Below are 27,026 nucleotides of genomic sequence, written 5' to 3'. Positions count from 1 at the left end.
TGCACCATTCCGGTGTGGAGGGCAATCTACACTCCCTTCTGTCTGGAGATCAGGGGGCGGGGCCACCAGCCATGTGACCATTTTCGCTGAGGGCGATTTAAACTTTAAAAAACTCCCCCCTTGTTCCAGCTGACCCAAAGTGACGTTATTGTGCGGTCCTGGGAGTGTGTGTGCACTTTGCGTGCGTGCATGTGGTACCAGGGGCACCACTTTCCGTCAGGAGTTGCCCCCTGTGCTGGCAACCCACTGAGTTCCACCACCTCTTTTCCCAGAAAAAAAGTCCTGGATTCAATAATCTGTCAGGCAATAATCTGGCCATGGCAGCTCAACTAGCTTTCACATTTATCACACACGGTAATACTACTGTGCTATTCAGTGTGACCTCATTAGCCCTACCCCATGAATTTCAGCCTTCGGGTTGCTGGGGATCTGGGAACCCTAAATTGTAATGATGAGATTGTTTTTTTTTAAATCACATCAGAGGAAAAATGTTTGCAGGAAACTGAAAAATCACTCTATGTTACAGAGAAATTACATGCCTGCCTTGTTCTGCATCTGAGACAAAAAATAGAAGAGTATCACAGTAAATCTACAATACAAAGGGAAACCCCACAGCAATAAGACTGACGTCAAATAACCATGTAAATGTACTTTATAAGTCCTTACTGAAAGTGCTAGGTGCAAAATTCACAGTATATTAATGGTTATATGCATCTGGCAGCTGTAAAGAGCTACCAGCATTTTTGTCACTGAAGTGGTGAATCTGTAGGTATGAACGTGGTATCTCCTTGGTTTATTTAACAAGAATTTGTTGATAGCAGAGACGGCCTGTCTTAAAATGTCTTAAAATATATTAAAGTATGAAATTAAACATTAGGGGTGTGTGCAACTGAGAGTTTTGGGGTAAACTGTGTTCTGCCTGCAAAAGGCAATGTCTTCCAGTGCCCCACCCAATAAGACCCTGGAAGCCAGGAGTAAGAAGGAGGTTAGATTTATTTCGTTCTTGCAACCGCAGGAGGAAACCAGGCCTTAGAAACCAAAAAAATTGTTTCCCTCCCGCACCTCCCTTGAGCAGCAGAGTTTTTATAACAATTATGACATCAAAATATCAGTGTACTTAATTACAAAATGATTGGTTCATAGTTTTGTTGTAATTAGAAATTTTAGTCTGCATATTTGCCCGTTTGGTGTAGTGGTTAAGAGCGTGGTTTGGTGTAGTGGTTAAGAGCCAGTTTGGTGTAGTGGTTAAGAGCACGGGACTCTAATCTGGAGAACGGGGTTTGATTCCCGTCTCCTGCATTTGAAGCCAGCTGGGTGACCTTGGGTCAGTCACAGCTTCTAGGAGATCTCTCAGTCCCACCCACCTCACAGGATGTTTTGTTGTGGAGATAATAATAACATACTTTGTAAACTGCTCTGAGTGGGCGTTAAGTTGTCTTGAAAGGCAGTATATAAATCAGGTGTTGTTATTATTATGTCACCTGCTTTAGTGCAAAGTCAGCTCCTGTTACATTTGCACATGTGTGATCCTACAGAATAAGCCATTGTCTGAGTAGGTGAGTATGTTATCTTTTAAGAATTCCTTTCTGCCTGAATGTATCTGGCAAAAACACAATCCTAGCCTGTACTGTTATCTTCTGAAACAAAGCTCTGAATTCTTGCTTTCAGCGCTCAATGTAACGAAATACAGCTTCTCAAAGTTACTAAACAACTGTGTACTGCTTATAGCAAACACATAAGAAATCACTGCTTCTGTTAGGTCCATCAGCATACAATTAATTATTATGGGTGAGCTTGGCCGTGATATCAACTGTATAACAATTATGACAGACAAACCCCCTCTCCAAGTCCACTTCCTGACAAATACTCAAACCTTATAGCTAGCATCGAAGGGGGTTTACTTTGCATGTTTGCTGTTAAATAATGCTGTACAAGATTATCATGCTTTGGTGAAGCCATGTTGCTGAAAATAGAAGATTCTGATCCTTTGACAGGCCCTAAGCTTGCATATATTTAACATGCGCTTTACCACACTGTATTGGTATGGGATACTTAAACAATCCTTCACTATCATTTCCTACTCTTTGTCAGAGCTGTGGTTCTCAAAAGTTAATGCTACAATAAAGTTGGTTAGTCTTAAAGGTGCTACTGGACTCTGCCATTTTGCAGCTATAGAGAAACACTCTGGATCTTTACTGGATCTTTACTGGAGTGGATTCTGTGGGGGTGTTCTGCTCATGGGGGCAACTTTCCCTCTTACAAGGGACTTAACTGTGGGGCGATCCGTTTGTGCCTGGGGAAGGCACCTTGCCCCAGAGGAAGTCACTGCTGTGAGGAGAAAAGATCTGTGATATCCAAAGCAAACCCCGCCACCACCCAACTCAAAGAGGAAATAAAATCTTCCAACTCAAAAACAATGTAAGAATTTGTTAAACATAATGAGAGTTCTTTGTTGGGGGCAGTTTTTATCTCGTCTTTGGATGTTTTAGAATATAAATGAAAAATAAAACATGTTATTGGGGGACTAAAGCTTGTATAGAATATGGAAAGGTTTTAAAGAACAAGGCTAAGCGGTTCTACTTGAAAGTAAATTCCATGTTATTCATTGGAGCTTACTCCTAGGAAATTGTCCTTACGATTGCTGTCTTACTTAATAATCTTTGGGAGGGTTTAAAACATGCTTTTCAGTTACAATCTGTTAAAATGAAAACTTTGCAATAGCCTTGATGATTTTGAATAACATTCCCAAAAGAGAAATGGGATCACAGCATTCAAAATAAGAATATTTAAACTTCAGGCAGATATTGTGGGTACTTAAACAGGCATTCAAGTTAGGGTCACTCATTCCAGTTAGTTCCTTGCAATTTTATGTAAATAGGACAACTATTGACACAGAGTTGAACTGTATCAAACCACAAAGTGGAGTGAGTTAGCAGATAGGATTTTTGCTATTTCCTCCTTTCCCGTGGCAACCTTCTACATGCCCCTAAACGCCACTCCTGAGGCTGGGGGAGCCCCAGGAACAATGTGATGTGGCATAGGGTGATACAATCAGAAGGGGGGTAATCAGAAAGTACACCCTTCTCTTAGCGTGGAAGGTTGCAGTAGGAATGAGGAAATGCCAGCAGCCCAGTCCAGTTCAGTCCACAAACTCAGAGCTAAACTACACAAGATTCCCAACACGTGTCGTGTTCCTGCAAGCTTACCTGGGAAGTGTAGTTTGCCTCTGCTCGTGAGCCCCTGGATGGAAAACCTGAGTGGAGCGCATTTTTGCAAGATTGTCTCTGGGAGCTTGAGGGTGGGGGGAGGGCATGTCAGAGCAGCAGCAGAAGGGCCAGAAGGATGGGATGGAAAGAGTCCAAAGACCCAAAGGAGTTATCCATGTTAGTTTGTAGTAGCAAAATAGAAAAGAGTCCAGTAGCACCTTTAAGACTAACCAACTTTACTGTAGCATAAGCTTTCGAGAATCACAGTTCTCTTCGTCAGATGCATGGAGGGCAAGAAGAAACTGGTTAGATATATAGGGGGAGAGGGGAGGGGGGAGTAGATGCAATCAGTCGCTTCTTATAATGGGATCAGTTTGCTTCTGATAATGAAATCAATTACTTCTGATAATGAGATAACCATTCATATTAGTCTCTATTCAATCCAAGCCCAACTGAGTCAAATTTACATATGATTTCCAATTCAGCAGCTTCCCATTGGATTTTGTTTTTGAAAGGTTTCTGTTGAACTACAGTGACCTTTAAGTCCTTGATGGAATGTCCTGATAGATTGAAGTGTTCTCCCACTGGTTTCTGGATGTTGCCATTTCTAATGTCAGATTTGTGTCCATTTATACTTTTGCTCAGAGGTTGGCTGGTTTGTCCAATGTACAGAGCAGATGGACATGGTTGGCACATGAGGGCATATATCACGTTGGAGGATGAGCAGCTGTAAGAGCTAGAGATAGTGTAGTTGACACCATTGGGTCCTGTAATTGTTTATCCTGGGTAGATATGAGGGCAAAGCGGGCATCTGGGTCTGTTGCAGGGTCTGGTACCTGTGTTGGTGACTCTGCTAGCCGATTCATGGTTGTAGGTGAGAAGTCGTTTAAGGTTGGGGGGCTGTCTGTAGGTGAGGAGAGGTCTTCCACCCAGGGCTTGTGAGAGTGAGGCATCATTTTCCAGGATGGGTTGTAGGTCACTGATAATATGTTGGATGGGTTTGAGCTGGGAACTGTAGGTGACAACCAGTGGTGTTCTGTTGTTAGTTCCTTTAGGTTTGTCCTGGAGCAGGCTGTTTCTGGGTACTAGTCTGGCCCTGTCGATTTGTTTCCTCACTTCATTAGGTGTGTACTGTATCCCCCAAAATGCTTCTTGTAAATCTCTTAAGTGGGAGTCCCAATCAAGAACATTGGAGCAGATACAATTGTAACGTAAGGCTTGGCTGTAGACAGTCGATGCCCAAAGAGAGCCTCACAGAGAGGGGAAGCTGCATACTTACGTCCTAAATTCAGTTCACTGCTCAGCCTTAATTGCCAGCATGAACTGAAATGTAATAAAATCCACATGAAGTATCATTAGTGGTGGTACAAAGTTTGGTGAAAATCTGTTGGAAGATCTAGTCACTATTTTTAGAAACTCAAAATTTACTCTCATATTTGTAGTCATGGAAGTGGAGCTATTCAAGTGTTTTGCAACAGAATTACAACTAATCTTCTGAAATTTTCTTGTTATTTAGTAATTCCTTTAATTGTTTAAGTAATCATATAGATAGTTCTGGAGATTTTGGATTTTTCCATTACTCCCTATAATGATTTCTGCCAGGTAAATTTTTATTCTGCTCTTCTTCCAAGGAGCTCAGGACTCTATACATTCTATTCTCACAAAAACCCTGTGAAGTAGGTTATGTTGAGAGAATCTTATGGCCCCAATATCACCCGGCAAGCAGGAATAGGAAATCTGGTCTTCTACATCTTAGTCCAGCTCTCTAACCGCTAAACCACACTGGCTCCTAACTTGTTTGTAAAATGATTCGCACACAGCGGTGTAGTAGCTACACATATATGATTTCAGTACGTCTTCTAGTGCCTTCCTCTACAAATGAATTTTTTTATATTCATTTTTGTAATCGTAACCATTTCCAGGGCTTCTTTTCTGGGAAAAGAAGTGGTGGAACTCAGAGCGGAACTACAAGTGACAAAAGGCACAGGTTGGACACTTGTTAGCTTCCCTCAAGTTTTGATGGGAAATGTAGGCATCCTGGTCTTGCAGCTTGGCTCTCCGACTGCTGTCCAATGGACTTTTCAACTGTCACTTGTCCAACATTCCGCCAAGCTGCCTACATTTCCCATCAAAACTTGAGGGAAGCTGACAAGTGTCCAACCTGTGCCTTTTGTCACTTGTAGTTCCGCTCTCAGTGATGGAACTCAGGACCGCACAATGATGTCACTTTGGGTCAGCTGGAACAAGGGGGGGAGTTTTTTAAAGTTTAAATCGCCCTCAGCGAAAATGGTCATATGGCTGGTGGCCCTGCCCCCTGATCTCTAGACAGAGGGGAGTTTAGATTGCTCTCCGCGCCACATGGCGTGGAGGGCAATCTAAACTCCCCTCTGTCTGGAGATCAGGGGGCGGGGCCACCAGCCATATGACCATTTTCAAGAGGTTCCGGAACTCCATTCTACCGCGTTCCAGCTGAAAAAACCCCCCGACTATTTCTAACATAGGCTTTTATTTTACCTTCGAAGGTGGAGAAAAGCAAGAGGGCTCCACCAATCACAGAGATAAAAAAGCAGGTTAAAAAAAAGCTGATGGTGCAAGTACTTAAAAAAATAACTTATAATGGACAAAATTAAGTGTAAAATACATTAAGCTCTTTTAAGTAGTTTTAAAACCGTTAATAACTGTACATTTGATATTGAGTATAATTTTATATTTTGTCTGTTACATAATTTTTAATTATGGGAACTCTTATGCTTATTACTATGTATTATATTGTGTTGTAGTTTCCCCTGAAGAAGCCTTTTTGGTGAAATTCGTAGTGAATTTTAACCTGAATAAACAATTTTTTTTCTTACTTACACTGTAGGCTTTCCCCCCTGCTTTTTAAAAATACCTTTGAAGGTGGAGAATTAAACTGAGAGACCTGAGTAATGTTTGTGTCCATCCAGTGACTCACGCTCTACTCTTTCTCCTGATATGATCCCTTTCAGACACTTTTTTTGGGTTTTTTTGGAGCAGATCTGCTTTAGCTTCAGTAATAGGGTTGCCATATGTCTTCAAACCATTTTGCCCATGAGGTTTCATTTCCTTGTCCCCTTGGCTGGTCTGAAATGCTGTTCCCTGGACGGCGTAGTCTCTATCTTTCTCATCATTCACTTTTATTCCTCTGCCCGCTTTTGACAGTGTGTTGCAGGCTCTGTCCCTTACATGTTACACAATATGTTTTTCTTTCCATCCTTTCATTTTCAGGATCTTATCTTGGAGGTTTCATTGCTACCTATTCTCTACTGGTGGATTGCTTTGGGGGTTAGCTGTTACGTCCTCCGTTTCTTTTCTCTTGTTTTTTTCTGCATCTTTCTGCATAATTTATTGTAGGTAGGGTAGATGATACAAAACTAGAAGTTAAAAATTATCTGTCATATGGCTTCACATTCCCTTTACGTGTTGCGGCTTGGGCAGAAGATACCAAAGTACAACGTAGTGGAAGAAATACTGGTTGTTAACCTAGCAATACGTTAACAAAGCCCTGGAAAATAAGCCTTAATTCTCCTCTCAGTAGAATAGCTTTGCTATTACCAGTGTTAACTTCCTGCATAATGGAGCATCTGACCTGTTTGAAAATCCCAGCCAAGTACAGATGGTGAATTGCAAGACAGGGATTAGAACAAGTGATTCGGAACAGCTATGATATCTTCCTTATCCACTTGATCATTGAGCATATAAACCCAGAAGTATCCCATATTCATTATCTATTTCCCATCGTTATGGACTTACAGATGTGTAAAGGTACAGTGCGTGAGTGATTGTTGCTAATTTTCATGAACAGGTAACTGCTGCTGCTTTCTCGTGTTTTCTGTTTTTGAGTTTCTGCTGTGCAAGAGGAGAAACAGTCAGTGAAGTGCTTTTTTATACGCCCACATTCAAAGCCATCCTGATTAAAGGGGCTCAGATTCACGAAGGCTTATGCCATGATAAATGTAAGTCTTTAAGATGCTTCAGGACTCATTAGTATTCTAAACCCCACTGAATTTCAACATTGATGAAGCTAATACAGCGGTTAGATTTTGAGATAGAAAGATATGTCAGTGCCCTGGCCTGGATAGCCCAGGTGAGCCTGATCTCTCCAGATCTCAGAAGTTAAGCAGGGTCAGTCTTGGTTAGTAATTGGATGGGGGACCTCCAGTGAAGACCAGGGTTGCAGAGGTGGGCAATGGCAAACTGCCTCTGTTAGTCTCTTGTTATGAAAACTAGGGGTCTCCATAAGACAGCTATGACTTGACAGCACTCTCCACCCCCACATATGCCAGTAAAAAAAGAAGCATAATTAGAGGTCCCAACATATTTCAGGACAAGACTGCCCTGTGGAAAGCACATTGCAGAGGTGAAGCTTCTCCCAGTGGCATGGTGGCTTTCCCAGTTTGAACATACAGTGGCATGGTTGCTAGAAGTGCCTTTCGCCCAATGCAGTCTGTCTTGAAAACTCTGCCCCCCCCCTTTTTGGGCTGCTGCTGGCCTCGCCACACTGATCCATAGTGCTGAAACCTTGAGACTAGATTACTGCAAAGCATTCCATGTGGGGCTGCCGTTGAGTATGGCTTCAGAAACTACATCTAACTTGTCTTTAAAGGGCTGTTGGACCCAGATCTTGCCCTTTGACTGCAGACCAACATGGCTATCCACTGGAAACTCTAGTTGATTCAGAGTGCAGCAGCGTGTTTGTTGACAGAGACTAGCCAGATCACTTACATTACAGCAATATCTGATCAACCATGCTGGTTATCAGTTTGTTTCCTGGTCTAATTCAAGGTGTTGATGTTGACCTTTGGAAGGCCTTTATGTCCTGGGACCCACTTACTAGAAGGTCCACCTTTCCCCATCTGAGCCTAGGCAGACACTACAGTCTGCTCACCAAAGCCTGCTTTCAGTTCCCCCTAAGAGAAGCATCTCCATCCCTTTGGGACAGGCTATGAAAGCCATTGCTTTGCTTTCACTCTTCAGGAAAAAATGCATGGCAGAGCTTTTCAGAAGTGCTTTTGGCTGAACATTGCTTCTAAAGTGGCTCTTTTTGGAGTTGATGACGTTTTAATTGTTTATTTTTATATGCAAATTTTGGGTCTGGAAATTGCTTTGAGCTTTCTAAGGAAAAGTGGTATCCTACTATATAAAAGGCTAAGCATATTCAAGACAACTCACTTCCTACCCTGGTGTGCTTCCAGAGGGTGCTGCTGTGAAGGGAAGCTCAGATGAGGCAGCCAGACCTCCAGAGAGCATGCCGCGGTGGGAAGCCCAGGCTGAAATCAGGCACGGAGCTGGGGGCAATGCCTGCCCCCACCTTCACCCAGCTGGAATCAGGAGAGGACCAGGCGGCAATGCCCGTCCCCTGCTTTCACACAGATGGGATCAGGAGCAAAGCAGGTGGCAATGCCCACCTCCCTTCAGCCAGCTGGGATCAGGAGCAGAACAGATGGAAAACTCCGCCCCCCTGCCTTCACCCATCTTGGATCAGGAGGGGAGCAGGTGGTAATGCCCACACCCAACCTTCACTCAGCTAGGATCAGGAGGGGAGCAGGTGGCAATGCCCACCCCCCCACATTCACCCAGCTGAGATTAGGAGTGGAGCAGGTGGCAATGCCTGGCCGCCATTACCCAGCTGGGATCAGGAGCAGAGCAGGTGGCAATACCCACCTGCCTCCGTCACCCAGCTGGGATCAGGTGTAGAGCAGGTGGTAAATCCTGCCCCCCTTTTCCCAGCTGGGATCAGGCGTGGAGCAGGGGGTAATACCTGCTCTCTGCCTTCACCTACCTGGGATCAGGAGTGGATTAGGTGGCAATGCCTGCACCCTGCCATCACCCAGCTGGGTTTAGGAGTGGAGCAGGTGGCAATGCCCACCCCCACCTTCACACAGCTGGGATTAGGAGTGGAGCAGATGGTAATGCCCTCCCTCAATCAGCCGGGATCAGGCATGGAGCAGGAGGCAATGCCTGCTCCTCCCTTCATTTATTTATTTATTTTATTTGGTTTATAGCCCGCCCTCCCCACAGATGGGCTCAGGGCGGCTAACAACATTAAAAAAATACATTAAAAGTCAAAAAATCATAAAATCAATAATTTTTAAAAAGTCATTAAAATAGTCCCGGAGCAGGCTATTTAAACAAATATTGGGAGTCCGTATATGGGCATAGCAGATGGCCGAGCCAGGATCATGCAGCCAGGATCAGGCATCAAGCAGGCAACAATGCCTACCCCTGTTCACCTGGCTGGAATCAGGCATGGAGTAGGAGGCAATACCTGCCCTTCCTTCATCCGGCCAGGATCAGGAGCTGAGTAGGTGGTAATCCCCCCCCCCACTTTCAGCCAGCTGGGATCAGGCACAGAGCAGGTGGCAATACCCACCCCCTCGCTTGGCTGGGATCAGGCGCAGTGGGGCTTGCCATCCCCCCCCCCACTTCATCCGGCTGTGATCAATGATGGGAATGCGTGCCTGCCCACCCTCCCCTTTCTAGAGCCCATAGTATTTTCTTCCACAATAGGCTTTGTTGCTAGTAGAAGTATATTACATAAATAAATAAACCATGTGTTTTCTGAGGTTGTAAATGAGTGGTGAGATCCCTCATTAATCTTCACAGTGCTTTCATTTCCTAGGGCAATCCAGTTATTAATGGAAATGTTAGCACTTTCAATATTCGATGCCCAGCTTTTGAATCATCCTTTGAGTGTGCTTTTAACCAGCCTCTGATCCGCATCAATTAGCAGGTGATGCTTCTTGAAGCCAGTGAAAAGCGTCACCTCCTGATCTTTGTAAGTGAAGCGGCACTTCAAGACCAGGGCCAGGTTTCTTAGTTTTCTTGCCCAGCTGGTAACACTCTGTTTCCACGTCACACTGCAGTCTAAACACAGTTATGCCCATCAAAGTCCATTGTAGTCACTGGGCTTAGACAGGTGCAACTCTGCTTAGGACCGCCCTCTAAATGTTGCAAAATTTCCCATCAAAATCCCACATGCATCAGTGCATGATGTCACACTGTTTTAAAAACAATAGGTCACGCTGGGGAAGGCAGTGGCAAACCACCCCATAAATAGTCTGCCAAGAAAATGTAATGCGACGTCCCCCCCCCCCCCCATGGGTCAGTAATGACTTGGTGCTTGCACAGAGGGAGGTCACACTTTAAAAAAACAACAGTTTTTTTCCCTGTCTCTTTCTATGCACCTTAATACTATGATAACGTTTGGACTGTCAGTATGGATACCTGTCCCTAAAGCACACTTCTTTATCTTAGGAAATTTGACCTCTAAGCAGTATAGATTCAACAAGCTGTTCAGTTCAGTCTGAGTTCATGTGAGTTAAACATATCCATTACTGAGCCTGTTTAGTGTGCCTAGAATAGATGTATCCCCTGCAGTGTGTTAATAAAAGGGAGGTGAGGAAGAACAGAAGGACGTACAGCTTGCCAGCCCCACTGACACCGTGTTACTCACTGCTTTCCTAGATTCCCTGTCATCCACAAGAAATGTCTTGAGGGCACTGGGATCAGCGACACCAGCACCCAACTCAACGCTCTGTCCACTCGCCATCTTCCTGCTTCTCTTGCTTGAAAACATTCAACCCCCCCCCCCCACACACACAGCAAGGTTCTGGTGTGAGTCCGCAGGACAAGGAAGAACACTGGCTCAGCAGGTCTTGAGGAGATAGGCTTCAGAAGGGCTTTTTTTCTGGGAAAAGAGGTGGTGGAACTCAGTGGGTTGCCCTCGGAGAAAATGGTCACATGGCTGGTGGCCCCGCCCCCTGATCACTAGACAGAGGGGAGTTTAGATTGCCCTCCGTGCCGCTGAGCGTGGAAGGGCAATCTAAACTCCCCTCTGTCTGGAGATCAGGGGGCGGGGCCACCAGCCATGTGACCATTTTCAAGAGGTTCCGGAACTCCGTTCCACTGCGTTCCTACTGAAAAAAAGCCCTGGGCTTCAGGTACGAAAAGTAACCCTCACATGTGTCTCCCTCAGTCACAAATGAGATTTCAATTACCAGATTCTGCCCCTCCTCCTCAGGGGTGTATTAGACCAGTGGTACTCACTCTGTACCTTGCAGAGTGCCACGTCCACAATTACTGTCATCCCCAACAGAGTCACGTTTATTTCCATTCTTGGCATGAGGCCTGAATCTTGGGGAGGCTTGCAGCTTACCTGTTTTTCTGTCAGCAGCTGTTTCAAGGTGGCCCACTTTCCTGAAACATGCAGAGATACTGAATTGGGGAGCAGTGCTTAGAAGACTCGAGCCAGAGCCAGAGGTGGCACCTGAGTCACTGAGGATCACTATGTTAAATTTTCAGGCAGAAGCAACTGAACTTGGAAGGCATTTGAGGTTTTGTACCAGAGCTTCTTGGGCCAGGTGCGTGTGCCATGTATATACCAGTGTAAACACAGTATCAGTTTGGTATCCTTGTTATATGTCCTGCATATTTGTTTATTTTCTGTTCCCTTTTATGTTAGATGTGCTTCATGGTTGATGTATGTGGTGATATTTGTCCCATTTTAGTTCAGTAACCACATTCTGTCCACAATAGCAGACAGAGAACAGATTAATACAACTGGAGACAGTTAACCAGTTTATGCTTCTGGTACATGCAAACTTTGTTGGAATGGATAGTGTCCATTTCGCTGTTAACAACCGGACCTTTTCTGCAGATGCAATAAGGTTGTCTTTTTGAGTCATTAAGCGCATTCAAGTTCACCACTGTTCTATTTAGTAGACTTTCAGTTGCGATCTTCTTTAAACTCTTTTTTATCCCTTCAGTTTAATTTTTCTTACTTATAGTCACAGGAGGTAGGTAAAGGGAGCCTGTATTGGTGTATGATGGTAGTTATAAGCATTTAAATGAATAAACCAATAATTCTCCAAAACAAAAATTGAAATGATTCTTCGACTTCTCTAGCGAAGAAGAAAACTCTACCCCTTTCTACCTAGCCAGTGGTATCCTGTTGTACAGTGCCAATAATTTAATGCAACCACAGACCAAACATTAGCATTTAGAGTGTTTTCCTGTACCCTGAACGCACTTCCAAAGCATTAATAAGCTAATGTTAGCATTGGCCTGCTGTGAAGTAAATAGGTGCTATGACTAATTTTTCAGATTAAAAACTAAGAATTTCACACACAGAGAAGGTAAATGTTTTACTCTTTGAGAAAGCCTGCACTACATCTTTCACCCACTGACTTGGTCTGAACCCTTTGATGTTAATGGCAAAATTCCATTGACTTGAATGAATTAGAATTGAGCAGTTTCATACTACCAGTTCGATGTTCCTGTTCGTGAACAATAATAAACTTACAAGTAGGAAGAAAGCTAATTGGGGTTTATTATGTTTCTTTAACAGGAAGCCCATGCTGGGAATGGCTCTTGAGGTTTGCCTGGCTTGGATTATGAATGCCCCTGGAAAACACTTGAGCTTCCCTGGTTCTCTTTCAGCAATTTCTCTAAGAGGTTGCATCTGGGCTGGATTTGGGTCAGCTTTGTCCTTTAGTTTCTTTGTCAAGCTGGTGAATTCTGCAGGCTTTCATTGGAAAGAATCACAAAGGGCATGTTAGTCTGTTATAGCAAAAATACAGCGGCACCTGAAAGACTAACATTTATTACAATTCGAGCTTTCGAGAGTCACAGCTCACTCTCTGAGATATGGATAAAGTCCTTGCCTGTCTGGTCTCAACTTTCCTGGACATAAAACTTCCCAGATATGACTATATTTCATTCTGCCCCTGACAGCATACAGTTGTGCTAAAGTCCCATCTGTGTTTATAAGAAATGTTTTTAGCAACGGTCAGACAAGAACACCATCATGCACCTGTGTTCATGTATCTGTGTAATAAAGGTTTCCTAGTCCAGGGATCCCCAGTGTAGTGCCTGTGGGTCCCCTGTCACCTGCCATCATTTCCTCCGTGCCTGCCAAACGTTTTAGAAAGTGGGTGGGGCTGGATGGGGCTTTTGCTCAGCATGGCTACTGATTGGCCATTGGAGATCTGATTGGCTGTGCAGATACTTAAAAATGCTGGTTTGGCAGCAGCTGCCACCACTGCACAGGGATCTTCACTGTGGGACTGAAGGTAAGCTATGTGTATGCAAGAAAATATTTTAAAAACAATATTTTCATTTTAAAAGGCATCCTGTTAAGTGGAACTTCTGCGTGATGTGTTGAAGCGTTACTATTAGAGTTATTCACAACCTCGTTGCCTTACGTTTTGTGATTGACTCGCACGGCAGCCATTTTGTGGTTGCACCCACCAACCTGTGGTAGAATTCCAAAGGCACCTGCAAGTCCAAAATGAGTGGTATCGCCTGTCCTAGACACCCCCTACTTTAATTATTTGTTCCTTTATTTATTTATTTTACTTATAGGCCGCCTTTCTCACCGAGACTCAAGGTGGATTACACAGTGTGAGTCAGTACAGTTAATTTCAAAGACATTTCAATAAATGTAATCGGGTATATAAATGCAAATTTGCAAAGCTTTTAAACTAGCAGGAATCTAATACAGAGTTGAAGAAAAGCTAAACAGAATGTAAGCAATTCTAAGACTGACATATAACATAGAAACTAACCAGTAGGATCATACTTACAGCAACAGACAGTACATAGAAGCAAAGTCTTTAGTCCCTATCCTTTGCTTATGCATCTCTTTGGGACCACTTCCCTACAGCTCTCTTATCTGAGTAAAAAGCTCTCTTGAATAATTCAGTTTTGCATCGTTTGCGGAAAGCCAGAAGAGTGGGAACTTTCTCAGTTTGTTCAGATAGGCTGTGCCATAGGGTGGGGACCACCACAAGGAATGCATGTGTACAGGCAGCTGTTGGTTTTGCCCGTGTGCAAGGTGGCACCTGCAGAAGGCCCTGTTCAGATGAGCGAAGCTGCTGTGGCAGAACACAGGGAGAGAGGTGGTCCCGTAGATATGCTGGACCAAAGCCATGAAGAACTTTGTATGTGATAGCCAATACCTTGAATTGAGCCCAGTAGCTGATAGGCAACCAGTGGGGTGACTGTAAAATGGGAGTGATATTCATGCTCCTCCCAGTTCCTGATAATAAACAAACTGCAGCATTCTGCATTAACTAGAGTTTCTGCGTTAACTTAGAGAACTATGTACAGCGCATCACAGTAGACAAGTCTTGATGTTTACCATGGCATAGACGATAACTGTGAGGAGCAGAACAGTAGGCCAGGACTTAGGCGATTTTGTACCTGCAAAGAAGCAAAATTTGATGCACAGGATGCTTGCTGTAAGCAAGTAGACTTGGTGTTTTTGTTATTTTTCTACAAAAGCTGTTGTACGCGTGTACTTCTGACAGAGTAGCTAGCAAATTCTTTCCTGTTGTCTAAGCTTGGGAAGTTGAGAGCTTTTCTTTAGACTGCATAGCTATTCTTCTGAACTGTTCACCAGACGCAATGAAAGGATTGAAAGGAAATTGTTTGACCATCTGCGTGGCAGGAATTCTGCTTTCCTCTGCACTGGCATTTGTTGTGCAGATGACTTTCCAACAGGCCACTGTGTCTTTCAGAGGCACTATAGCAGATTTGCACAGTTTAAAGATTCACAACCTGTATAATTGAGAATAAGCATCCGCTTTAGGGCAAGCTCGATGACGTGTTAGAAAGATCTTTGATGCTCCGGCATGTTTTTTTATTGTTCCAAAGCATCTTTAGGAGGGGAGGAGTTTGAATTAGGGTTGCAGTGCATGAGCGGAGACTATTGCTTTCCTTTGTGTCATTTACTTTACCTGGAGCTCCTGTTTGCTTCGGCTGGTCGAGCATCTAAACAACATAAGGCAACTTTTATCCATCTTCCAGAAGAAACTTCATGGAGTTATGATTAGGCATGTGCGGTTTGGGAATTTGATTTGGAAAAAATGCCCGAATCGGACCCGATCCAGAAAGATTCAGGATTGCCGAATCTGGCCCCGATTCAGAAATCCTGAATCAAAGCTTTCTGAAGCATTTATAATGCTTTGGAAAGCTTCAGGGCTGAGTTTAAAGGGCCCCGCCACTGCTTGCAATAATGACATACTTTGTAAACTGCTCTGAGTGGGCTTTAAGTTGTCCTGAAGGGCGGTGTATAAATCAAATGTTGTTGTTGTTGTTGTTATTACAAATTTGGGATATTGTCTAGTTTTCCTCTTACCTTGCCTTTTCTACTCAGTCAGAGCTTGGCCTAGTTCTCATAGAGGCGGAGACCTTGTTTTTGAGTTGTCTCACTTCAGACCGTAGGTAGCAGGTTACGTTCCTGAAACGTTCTTTCATGCCTTAAAAAGCAAAAACCTCCACATAGAAAATTAGGCTAGGTTTTTCTGTGTGCAGGGGATTTTTTTTACTGCTGTGAGACTTGACCTTGGTCTCTTCCAGACATTGTCCTTCTACCTCTGTATCCTACTTTTTGGGATGGGCAATGTAACCTGGTCCCTGGGTGCAAATTGATGCTTTTACTGCAGCAGTTACTGACATACCGTTTTGAAGCAAGCTATGTGGAATAGGGCTGAATTTTACCCTGGTGTGTGTGTGTGTGTTACTCATTCTGGATCTTTAATCGCAGAAATTAAGTTGGTGAAGACAGTTTTCCTTAGCATGGATATGTGATGAGGAAAAAATCCACTTGTTTTCTTTCTATATAACATGTTGCTAATAGCAGAGGAGCCAGGGCCACCAGAAAGATTGCAGCCCTGGGAAAGGGGAGATTAAACACCACCTCACTTTCCTCTAAAAAGCTGTTAGCTGACGCATGGCAGTGGGTGTTTTGGGGACTAAAAAAAATATGCTGATTTTATGGGGAAAGTTTTTACATGTTGACTGCTTCAGCTCACAGCCAACTCTCAACATCAGAATCAAAGGAACTTGTTTGGAGGCCCAAGCCTGTCCAACAACTAGTTTTACTTTGGAGGTGATGAAAGGTGTTGGCACATCACACCTTACAGGTGGTCTTCCCTTTTCTCTTTCATACTCTCAGAGTTTCTCTACACGAGACTTCTTATACGAGGACGCTCAAGTGTAGGGAGATGCAATGTTTCTGGGAAATGTAGTTTAAAAAGACAGAGCCAAAGGCCCTGTCAGTTTCACCTCTCTCCAGGGCCTGAGAAGATCTCTCCTCAGCCCATTTGTTAATTTCCTCTTTGCCTCCCTGAAGACATTGTCAATTTCACCTGCTCTTCCAGAGGCAAAGAGGAAATTAACAAACCCTCTGAAGAGCAATCTTTGCTTGCTCTGTAAAGAGGTGAAATTGACAGAGCCTTCGACTTTGTCTTTTTAAACTATGCTTCCTGGCTAACACTGTGTTCCTCTACACTTGAGTGTTCTCATGTCAGATGTCTTGTGTAGAGACACTCTCAAACATACTCCTGATTTGGCAGCTATAGGGAGGCAAATACTTCTCTTCAGAGGTCTGGATTTAGCTCCGGAACTTCCGGATGCTGATGATGTACAGAACGGGGCGTAGGCTGAGTTGGGATTGGGTCCTGGCTCATTGGTAAAGCATTTTCTTGGTGTGCAGAAGATACCCGGTTCAGTCCCTAGCACCTTTAATTAAAAGGCTTGGATAGTAGGTGATGTGAAAGAGCTCTTCCTGGGACCCTGGAAAGCTGCTGCCAGTCACAATAGACAAGACTGACCTTGATAGACCAGCAGTATAAGGCAATTTCATGTAAATTGTCATTTACTTCAATAAGTTTGTTTGTTCTGTTTTGGGGAGATAAACTTTTATTCGTTGTTTCTCTATGGATGTGGAGTATGAAAGGCTGAAGTGTGATCAGAATTGTTGAGGAAATGGTGAGCATCTTTGAGCTTAGCAGGGCTCATTTTGAGGGGGAACGCGCAGGAACGCAGTTTGGGCAGTTCTCCAAAGAGGTCACATGTCAGGTGGCCCTGCCCACCTGACTCTCAGCCATTTTGGGCCCGTTTCAGCCTGGATTGGGGTCGAAATGGCCCAGATCGGGGACAAAACAGCCCGGATTGGGTTGGTGCTGGGTGAGGGAACCCTCCCCTGCCCGGCACCAACCCGATCCGGGCTGTTTCGGCCCTGATCCAGGCCCAAAAGGGCCCCAAATAGCCACTTTTGGCCATTTTGGGCCCCTTTTTGCCATTTTGGGCCCAATTTCAGCCCTGAATGGCCAGGATTGGCTCCAAAACAGCCAGGATAGGTGATGTCAAGGGGTGTGGCATATGCAAATCAGTTATGCCAATGATATACTTCAGGTGATGGCAAGGGGCGTGGCATATGCTAATGAGTTATGCTAATGAGCTCCTTCCGCTCTTTTTCTACGAAAAGACCCCTGGAGCTTAGTAATCAGTTAAGGGATTATACTAACCATAAAGCATTATAAGCATCTTTGAATAGGTCACAGGGAGAAATCAGTGTTCAGCACAAACTTCTGTTAAATGAGTATACGCTTCTGTTCAGGGAAAAAATAAAGGTATTTGTCAAAAGCAATTTTATAGTTTGCTTTTTCTAAACTTCATCATTATTTACACCACAAAATATATTTGCAATTAGAGCAGTGTCAGGATTGATCCAAGATTGCAGTGCAATCGTATCACTAGGTTATTAGCTTACTGTTTGCCAGCTTGAACTGGAAACAGTACGTGGCATTGCACTTTTCCTCTTCCTTGTTGGTATTGGGGTCTGCCTTGGTGCATTGGATGTGTGTTGTTCATTATAGTTAAAAATGCCCACTGTGTATTTGTAAACATGCAGAGAGCCAATGTGGTGTAGCGGTTGGAGTATCTGAATAGGATCTGGAACCATCACGTTCAATCCCTGTTCTGTGGTAGAAGCCTGGGTGCTCTTGGGTCAGTTAGTCTCTCAGCCTTACCTATCTCACAAGGTTGTTGTTTGGAGGATAAAATGGATGAGGGCGTGACAATAGGTAGCAGGTTCCTATTGGATAGAAAATCAGTAAATAAAGGTTTCCAGCTCCTTCTCAAAGATGTACGCTCTGAAGGAAATTAGGTTCTTTTGTTTTGCTTTGCATCTTGCAGATGACACTGCATTTCTGATAGCTGAGGCATGCTGTTTTTCTGAATTAAAATTGGAGACACGCTTCACTTCTGGTCCTGAAAATATTTATTCTTACAGAATGAAAAAGGAAGGGTTCTGTGTTGTCAGAATAGCCTATTTGCTCCTTGTTGGTTTGTTCTTTTCCCCCTTGGTAAGTGACTCCTTGGAGTGTGCTTTCTTGGGCTGGATCTTGTTTTGAACTGGCCTGTCTTTTAAAACCCCATTCCCACTTTTTTGCCATGTAGATAAATTAGTCTGATGGATTTACACTCCAGGGCATCCGATGAAGTGAGCTCTGACCCACAAACGCTTATGTGGAATAAATCTGATTAGTCTTTAACGTGCCATTGGGCTCTTGTTTCATTCCGAGCAGAAAGAGACCAGCCCAGAGCGGTGACTTATGCACAGTCTCCTCTGAGAGCAGGTGATTCTGATACAAGTTTACAGGAAGTGATTGAATGATCCATTTGCACTGGATGCAGAACTGTGGAAATGCCCCCAGTGAATCTTCATAGGAAGGAGGCGAGCCCAGAGCAACGAACTCCTGCACTCAGCAGCTAGCCCTGTGAAGAGTGTTTTATTTCTCGTGGTGCATAGTATGGGGAATTACTGAGATGACATAACTAGGTTGGATCTGTGAATTGTTCTCAATTTTGGTTTCCAAATTATTTTTACAATATATTGTGTGGTAAAGTCTTAGTAGAACTATCGTCATCCCAGCTACTGGTGTGGCAGCCACTGCTGCCACCAGTATAATAGCGCCAGTATGATACTAGAAGCATCTGGGAAAATTTCTTACAGAGCTCAGAAGTATTGTACAAGAAGGAGGTGGGCAGGAAACCAGCCATATGATTCCACACTATGGGCTAAGGGTGGCTTGAGTTATCCCCCACACACCTGTGTGTAGTTGTTTTTAAAAAAACGGTTCTACTGACGTTTGTCAGGGAAAGTTGGTCAGCTTGCCTCATAGTATTCCTGAGAATGCCTCAGGCACTTGCATAAACTGGATCGTGGATCTACAGAAGAATTATAAAATTCCCTTGGAATATTTTTTTATATATAAATACTTGATAACCTTTTGCATTTGTGCTCTGGGGTCAGGATTTGTGCTGTGCTGTTATGCCTGAAAAAGGGTGTAGGAAGGATGACTGTGTGTGTGTGTGTGTAGGTGTCAGAGAGAACTGCTGTGAAGTGTTTGTGGAAAAATGTGGATTAGGGTGGGACTGTCCAACAACTTGTGCTGTGCTGTGTCCTTTTAAAATGTTCATCACATGCCAGTGAGGCAAAGTCTTTCATTTGTAAGCAAATGGTGGCAGTGTGTTCAGCATGAGACTGCAGGTAGCACCACAATTTAAGAAGGATACAGACAAGCTGGAGTGGTGAGGGGTCTGGAGACCAAGTCCTGTGAGGTTGAAGGAGCTCGGTATGTTTAGCCTGGAGAGGAGATGACTGAGAAGTGATATAATAATAATAACATTCAATGTATATAGCGCCCTTCAGGACAACTTAATGCTCAGTTTACAAAGTATGTCATTATTATCCCCACAACAAATACCTTGTGAGGTGGGTCGGGCTGGGAGGGCTCCGAGAAGCTGTGACTGACCCAAGGTCACCCAGCTGGCTTCAAGTGGAGGAGTGGGGAATCAAACCTGGCTCTCCAGATTAGAGTCCCGCACTCTTAACCACTACACCAAACCGGTCCCCTCAGTGGAACCATCTTCAAGTACTTGAACGGCTGTCATATAGAGGATGGCATGGATTTGTTTTCCATTGCCCCAGAAGGTCGGACCAGAACCATTGGATTGAAATTAAAGCAGTCCCCTCAGTGGAGCAGGCTTCCTCGGGAGGTAGTAGGCTCTCCTTCTTTGGAGGTTTTTAAGCAGAGGCTAGATGGCCGTCTGACAGCCATGCTGATTCTGTGAACCTGGGCAGATCATGAGAGTGAGGGCAAGAAGGGTTACATTCAGTGCTTAGTTCTTGTGGCCCCTTCTTACATGCCCAGTGTAATGCTGATTGTCTCTTTGGGGTCAGGAAGCAATTTTCCCAGGCCAGTTTGGCTAGGGCCCTGATGGTGTTTTGCCATCTTCTGGGCATGGAGTAGGGGTCACTGTGTGTGTGTGTGTTTCGGGGGGGGGGACATGTAGTTGTGAATTTCCTGCATTGTGCAGGGGTTGGACTAGATGATCCTGGAAATACCTTCCAACCCTATGATTCTATGTTTCTAAGAATGCAGTTTACAAAACCCCCTTTTAATTTCAGAAAGTGTTTGAGAATTGTTTGGCTTCCGCTAGGCTTGGGTGAGAATTTTTCTCATCAGTAACTTGGTCTCTGTGCTCCTGTTCCATGCTCAAGTCTTATGCGCAATTCACATGAGAGCCACTGTGGTGGTGCAGTGATGAAAATGCCTTGCTAGGATCTTGGGGATCCAGATACAAACTTTCACTGCCATGGGGCTGTGGGCTAGTCACTTTCCTTCTCAGCCTAATCTATATAATAGAGGGTGGTTAGGATAAAATCATAGGGGGATAGTTAGTATTGCCTCAGTTTCTGGGAGAAAGAGTAGAATAAAAATTGAATACATAGTTTACAGCAGAGATGGTCAACTTCTGTATTCTTTGGGACCATTCTGTTCTTCAGACAGTGTTGATTTGCTACACAACCCAATACCTCTTACTGCAGCTTGTATAATGAAAATCTTTTATGTAGTTACTAAGTGTACTCCCCCCAGATAGAAACTTACTTAAGGTTAAAAAGGGGTATATTTTATTGTATTTTATTGGATTAGTATAGTATATTTACAGGGGAGTATAATTATGAGTAATAAGGTTATAGGGAGTATATGTGAAATATAGATAATATAGTTAATTGGTATGTAAGGAATAGTATGTTACATATATATATATATGTAGGGGTTTTTTTAGTTAGTATATGTACCTATTATTACTTATATAATTTTTATATTTTTAACTAAGATAAGCAATATAGTTAGTGTAGATTGTTAAGATAATTAAAGAGATTTGATAGGTATAATATAGATATATATTACATTATTACATTATTATTATAGACTTTAAGAATTTATATGATATACTTTTTAGATTAAGTTGGGTATGGAAAACTGCTGGGAGTCACTAGAAAAGCGGGGGGAAAGGATGGGGAAAATGCAATGGGGTGAATAATGATAATGATTTCTATATGTATGTTTGTAAACCCATCCAATAAAAAATTCTTTAAAAAAAAACCTAAGTGTACCCCCCCCCCCGCCCCCAGGAGATACTGTTAAAGGGGCTGAAGATTTGTCTCTCATAACTGTTAAGTTTTTTTTGCATACATGTGAAGTTCGGGCTTTGGTTAAAATTTTGGAAGTCATGCCATTTATGTTATGTGTGAGAAAGATACAACTGGGTGCGTATGCCATGGGAACCAGGTGCTACTGCTGTTTGTGAATTTTTGTTTGACTCAGTTTTATCAAATATGTTGACAGTAGCCAAAAATATGTGTGACATCTGAGTAGAAACCGACAAGTGTATACCCTCTACAAGAGAATTTAGTGCAGAGCAAAATGAGTAATGTTAACAAAATATGTTTGCAACAGAAAGAATCCAGTGTGGAAATACCATTTTTTAAAACCTTGAGATCCATTGGAAGTTATTGAATAGGAGGGCATAATATAAATGATACTGTAATTTATCTTTGATAGGGCTTCCGTTTTTATTATAATAATTTTTTTTACTCTAGCCTCCATTATTTTGTTACAAGTCATATAATTGTACAGTAATAACTCAGAGCCAAGCTACAAGTGACGCCTGACACAGGTTGGACACTTGTCAGCTTCCCTTAAGTTTTGATGGGAAATGTAGGCATCCTGGTCTTGCAGCTGTAATGGAGAGTCAAGCTGTAAAACCAGGATGCCTACATTTCCCATCAAAACTTGAGGGAAGCTGACAAGTGTAGAACCTGTGTAAGGCGTCACGTGTAGCTTGGCTCTTACTGGGAGGCTATCAGTGCATTCCTGAGCAAAGATAATAACCCTCCTAAGCCCGTTGAAGCAAATGGGTTTGGAGGGATGTAACTCTGTTTAGGATTACACTATGAAGAAGAAATCTAATGAAAGTATTTAAAACAAAATTGGTAATTTAAAACAAAACTGCTGAAGACCAGATAAAATTGCTCTAATGGCAGCATCTGGCGCATTGGTGGCCTGTTGACTCTCTGTTTCAAAATAACTCAGCACCGTTGTCTGGGGTAGTCTTCTTCTATGACTCCCTCATTATGTTTTAAATAATATGTTGTGGCTGAAAACCCCCCGACCAATTTCCTTACTAGCTTTCTCATTTTTAAGGGAGCTTTTATTGAAAGCATTTTTCTTAACTGGAATAAGAAGCCATTGACTTTGCTCAAGGACAGTTCTATCCAGATTCTATACACAGAGACTAAATATTTTTCTTTGGATAGCCCTTGATTTTATCCGATGATAACCAGAGGTCTCATCATTGTTATTGGCTTGAAAATACAGCATGGGGTTTTTAAAGGAATTGATTCTGAACAGATTGAAACCAGGAAAATGCTGACTTGGGAGTTAATCAGGAGAGAACAAGCTATTGTGGATCTAAATTAAAAAAGTGGATATTTTTATATTGCAGGAACGAAATAGGAGATTGCGTATAGCTCTGCTGAACTCCTACATGTCCTGACCTGATTGGGCTGACAGTTTGTGGGATGCTGAACAAAGCTTGAACGGGGCTTCGGAAGTCAGATGGCAACTGATACTGGCTTTCTGAGAGCTGAACTGAAATAGTAGAAAGAGGCTGAATTCTGCCGGGCCTGGAATAGCTTTCAGGCAAGGCAGATAATGTTTCCAAGGAGAGAGAATGAATCTCAGCTGAACATTTAAATAGTAATGCATGCCTCTAAGCTCTAGCAAGAATAAAAAAGGGGCGAGGGCAGAGCCTGGATTGTTGTGCTTGGACATTGCCCTGCACAGAGCTTATGCTGGAGGGGAGGGACCTTGAGTGGTTGCTGATGTGGTAAAAGCTGTGGATTGCAGTTCTTTGTTCCCAAAGAAGCTGAACACCTCACCTTGGTAGTATAGGCTGCTTTCACACGTGGTAGGTGATGTGCTTTCAGCGCACTTTAGCAATTGTTTTCAAGTGGATTTTCTTGTGTGAAACAGGAAAATCTACTTGCAAATAGTTGCTAAAGTGCATTGTCCAACATGTGTGAACGCTGCCATAGTTGGACATCAAGCCATTTTCCACTAGTGGCCTGCAGAGAATTCTTCCTTAGATTTTAGGGCCAAGCTAGAAGTGACAAATTACACTTGAATGGCAAGTGAACAGACTCTCATGAATTTCTCCCTGTTCACTTGCACTCCACTTGTGCTCCACTTGATACGTGATCAAGTGGAGCACAAGTGGAGCACAAGTGAACAGGGAGGAATACATGCGAGTCTGTTCACTTGCCATTCAAGTGTAATTTGTCACTTCTAGCTTGGCCCTTAGACTTGCTTGGGATCTCTTAAGTTCCCTGAGGGAGATTCCTATTAACTTGCATCTGTAGAAGCCACGTTTACCTTGGACTACTGTCTGAGAGTCTCTCTGCACAAGACATCTTACACGGGGTTGCTCAAGTGACTTCCTTTCTGTGTGGTCTTGCACTCAAGTATGCTCCGTCTCCCTAGCAGTACATGTGTATCCACAATGGGAGAACAAGTGTAAGATCTTTCACTTGAGCATCCCTGTGTAAGATGTCTTGTGTAGAGAGAATCTGAGCTGTCTAGATTGCCTTTCTTGGGTTTACAGTAAATGCTTTAAAAACTAAACAACCACTAACCATCATGAATAGTAAGGCTACTGTTCATTTGTGTAATGTAGTAATGATTTCAGTAGTGCACATCATCTTCATAAATAAAGCCATGGTTAAACTTCAGTTATTGGGTATGATGTACTTGCTCCAAACTATTCTTATTCTGAAATATGAAAGAGACTCTCAGGACTTGATTAGTAAATTGGGGAGCTTGTTGCCGCCTAGACCAAGAGGAGGGAGCCAGGAGACCCGCAACAAACCGAGACCACACACCAGTTTTGGATAAAACAAGGCCACAACTTTATTGACAGCAGCAAACAAGGAGTATTGGCGCCGCATGTGGGTCAGATCCCAAAGAGCATCGGCTGACCCGCCTGCCAGCCGATGAGCCTCGACCCCCCCCCAGACCCCGGCTGGGGGAGGGAACCAAGGAGTGGCATTAGGGGGAGATCACCTGGGTGTACACCCCTGGGTGATTCCCCTGCCACCTGGGAGTGAGGATGCCGTGGCAGCCCCCGAGCTGGGCATGCATCCCCATGCCTCACTCCCAAGACTCCTTATGGGAATCCCCTTAACGGCGAGCCTGGGGCCTGGAGGCCCCCAGCTCCCCCCAAAAGGGATCTGACCCAATGACCACCGCCAAAGTTGTGACAGAAAGAACCACTAAAAAAAAAAAGGGAGAGGTGGGTGGGTGACCGTCGACCGAGCGAGAGTGAGGAGGGCGGGGACGGCGGCCGGGTAAATACCCGGCCGCCGGACCTGTGTGAAAACTGCGGCCCCGAGGTCCGCAGTCAGGCCCCGCCCCGCAGAGCTGGCCTGGGACGCCGTGATTGGCCGGCCGGACTTTGAACTGATTGGACGCCGGCCGGCCCCACGCGTCCCAGGCAAGCCGGCAACCCAGCCGTTGCTGCCCTCCGTCTCCCTCCAGGCCGCCGGCGGCAACCGGGCGCCAGGTGAGTCTGGTCGCCTTCGTTTGCCGCCTAGGCCAAGAGGAGGGAGCCAGGAGACCCGCAACAAACCGAGACCACACACCAGTTTTGGATAAAACAAGGCCACAACTTTATTGACAGCAGCAAACAAGGAGTATTGGCGCCGCATGTGGGTCAGATCCCAAAGAGCATCGGCTGACCCGCCTGCCAGCCGATGAGCCTCGACCCCCCCCAGACCCCGGCTGGGGGAGGGAACCAAGGAGTGGCATTAGGGGGAGATCACCTGGGTGTACACCCCTGGGTGATTCCCCTGCCACCTGGGAGTGAGGATGCCGTGGCAGCCCCCGAGCTGGGCATGCATCCCCATGCCTCACTCCCAAGACTCCTTATGGGAATCCCCTTAACGGCGAGCCTGGGGCCCGGAGGCCCCCAGCTCCCCCCAAAAGGGATCTGACCCAATGACCACCGCCACCAGAGCCACCCGTGGCTCCCGCCAACACTCCTACTGCTGACACCAGTCCAACAAGCCATCCCGCAGGTCTTGGAGCCAAATGTCCTGCCCCCAACTTGCCAGGTGAACCCCGTCAGGGGAGAAAAGGGGGGGAATGCGGTAAGAAATGTCCCAGTGTGCGATGAAGCGACCGCCGGCTTCCTCAACGTGGTGACGCATGGCCCGAGCAACCCTCTGTCTGATGCCGTCGACTTTCTTGGGGCACCGCGCCCCCCGCCAGACCTGCCTCTGTAGCAAGTCCGACCAAATCAAGGCTGTCTGGGGGAAGAGTCCTCGTAGCTTGGCCAGGTCAGCGCACATGGCCCGCTGCAGATCAGGCCCCTCACGCTTGCCCAGGTCATTCTCCCCGAGTTGGATGACTAACGCGTCTGGAGGGCCCAGCCGCCGGGCCTGACGAACGACCATAGGGAGAAGGGAGTCCCAAAGCATCCCCCGAACGCCCATCCAATGGATCCGCAGGCGATCTTCCAAGCCCAGGTGGCAGCCCCAGCCAGATGATGCCGCATACTTTCCCGCCCAATGGACGATGCTGTGCCCGCAAATCCACACCGCCTTCTTCCTCCCTGCGAAAAGAACAATCGAACAGCCACCGCGTCAGTGCCCGCTCAACCCGTGTGGGCGGATGTATGACCGAAAGGCCCGAGACCGCCATCGCCCAATGGCCATGATGGCCTTGTCCGGCAGCCCGAGGCCGGCTGCCACGGTGGCGGCCCCAATGCGGAAGGAATGCGTGCCGAACTGTGAGGAGGGGAGCCCGGCGGTTTCAAGGCAGGCCCGCAGGAGGGAAGCAAACTGATAGCGGGTGAGGGGAGAGAGGTCCCGGTGGATGAAGAAGGGGCCCTGCTGCTGAGGACGAATGCCCAAATAGGCCTTCACTGCCCGCACTGGGCACGCAGCCCCTTGCCGGGCAGCCCGCAAGCAAATGGCAGCCCCTTTGCCTCGCTGGTCGGTCTTAGAGCGCCGAATGGTGATGACCACTTGCCGGGGGGACCAGGAAACGTCCGTGAAGGACAGGGCCCTGCTGCTTGTGTCAGCCTGGGAACCGGCCACCAGCTCGCTCACCCGGAGGGCCCCGAAAAAGGCCAAGGAGAAAGCCGCCCGGAACAGCTGTGCCTCGAAGGAGGACCAGCAAAGGTCGGGTAACACCCGTAATATGCGGCGCAGGATGGGTAGGGAAATGGGCCGCCTCTTGTCGGGGAGGGGAGGGGCCAGCCTAGCCCAGCCCTCTATGGCCCTACGGGGAATAAACCCGCAGCAAGGGTCAGGGAAACCCAGCGTTTTGCAAAAGAAGGAGACCGCTGCCAGGTCGCGCCGCATGGTGCGGGGGGCCCGCCCCAGGGCCCGCAGATGGGCCAGGTAGCGGAGAACCTCATCCTGAGAGGGGGGGCCTAATGCCCCGCCTCCTGCCCCCCAAGTGAACGCCACGAAGCGATCGACCGCCGCCGAGTAGGACTTGAGCGTGGACGGGGCCACTGAACTAAGTACTCCCTGCATCACGATGTCTCTCCAGCCTGCCATAGCTCCTCCGGGAATGGATCGGGGGTGCGTTGAGC

At 45.3% G+C, this 27,026-nt stretch overlaps 1 protein-coding gene across 1 annotated transcript in view; it reads left to right on the top strand.

Moving 5' to 3' along the window:
• The window catches only part of GABBR2 (gamma-aminobutyric acid type B receptor subunit 2), a 434,622-nt gene that overhangs the window by 23,120 nt on the left and 384,476 nt on the right, over window positions 1–27,026 (top strand). The gene's annotated exons all lie outside the window — the stretch shown is intronic.

Source organism: Eublepharis macularius, chromosome 7 (genome assembly GCF_028583425.1).
Source record: "Eublepharis macularius isolate TG4126 chromosome 7, MPM_Emac_v1.0, whole genome shotgun sequence".
Classification (NCBI taxonomy): Eukaryota; Metazoa; Chordata; class Lepidosauria; order Squamata; family Eublepharidae; genus Eublepharis; species Eublepharis macularius.
The sequence above is the reverse complement of the archived record's forward strand: the minus strand, read 5'-3'. Positions and strand labels throughout refer to the sequence as shown.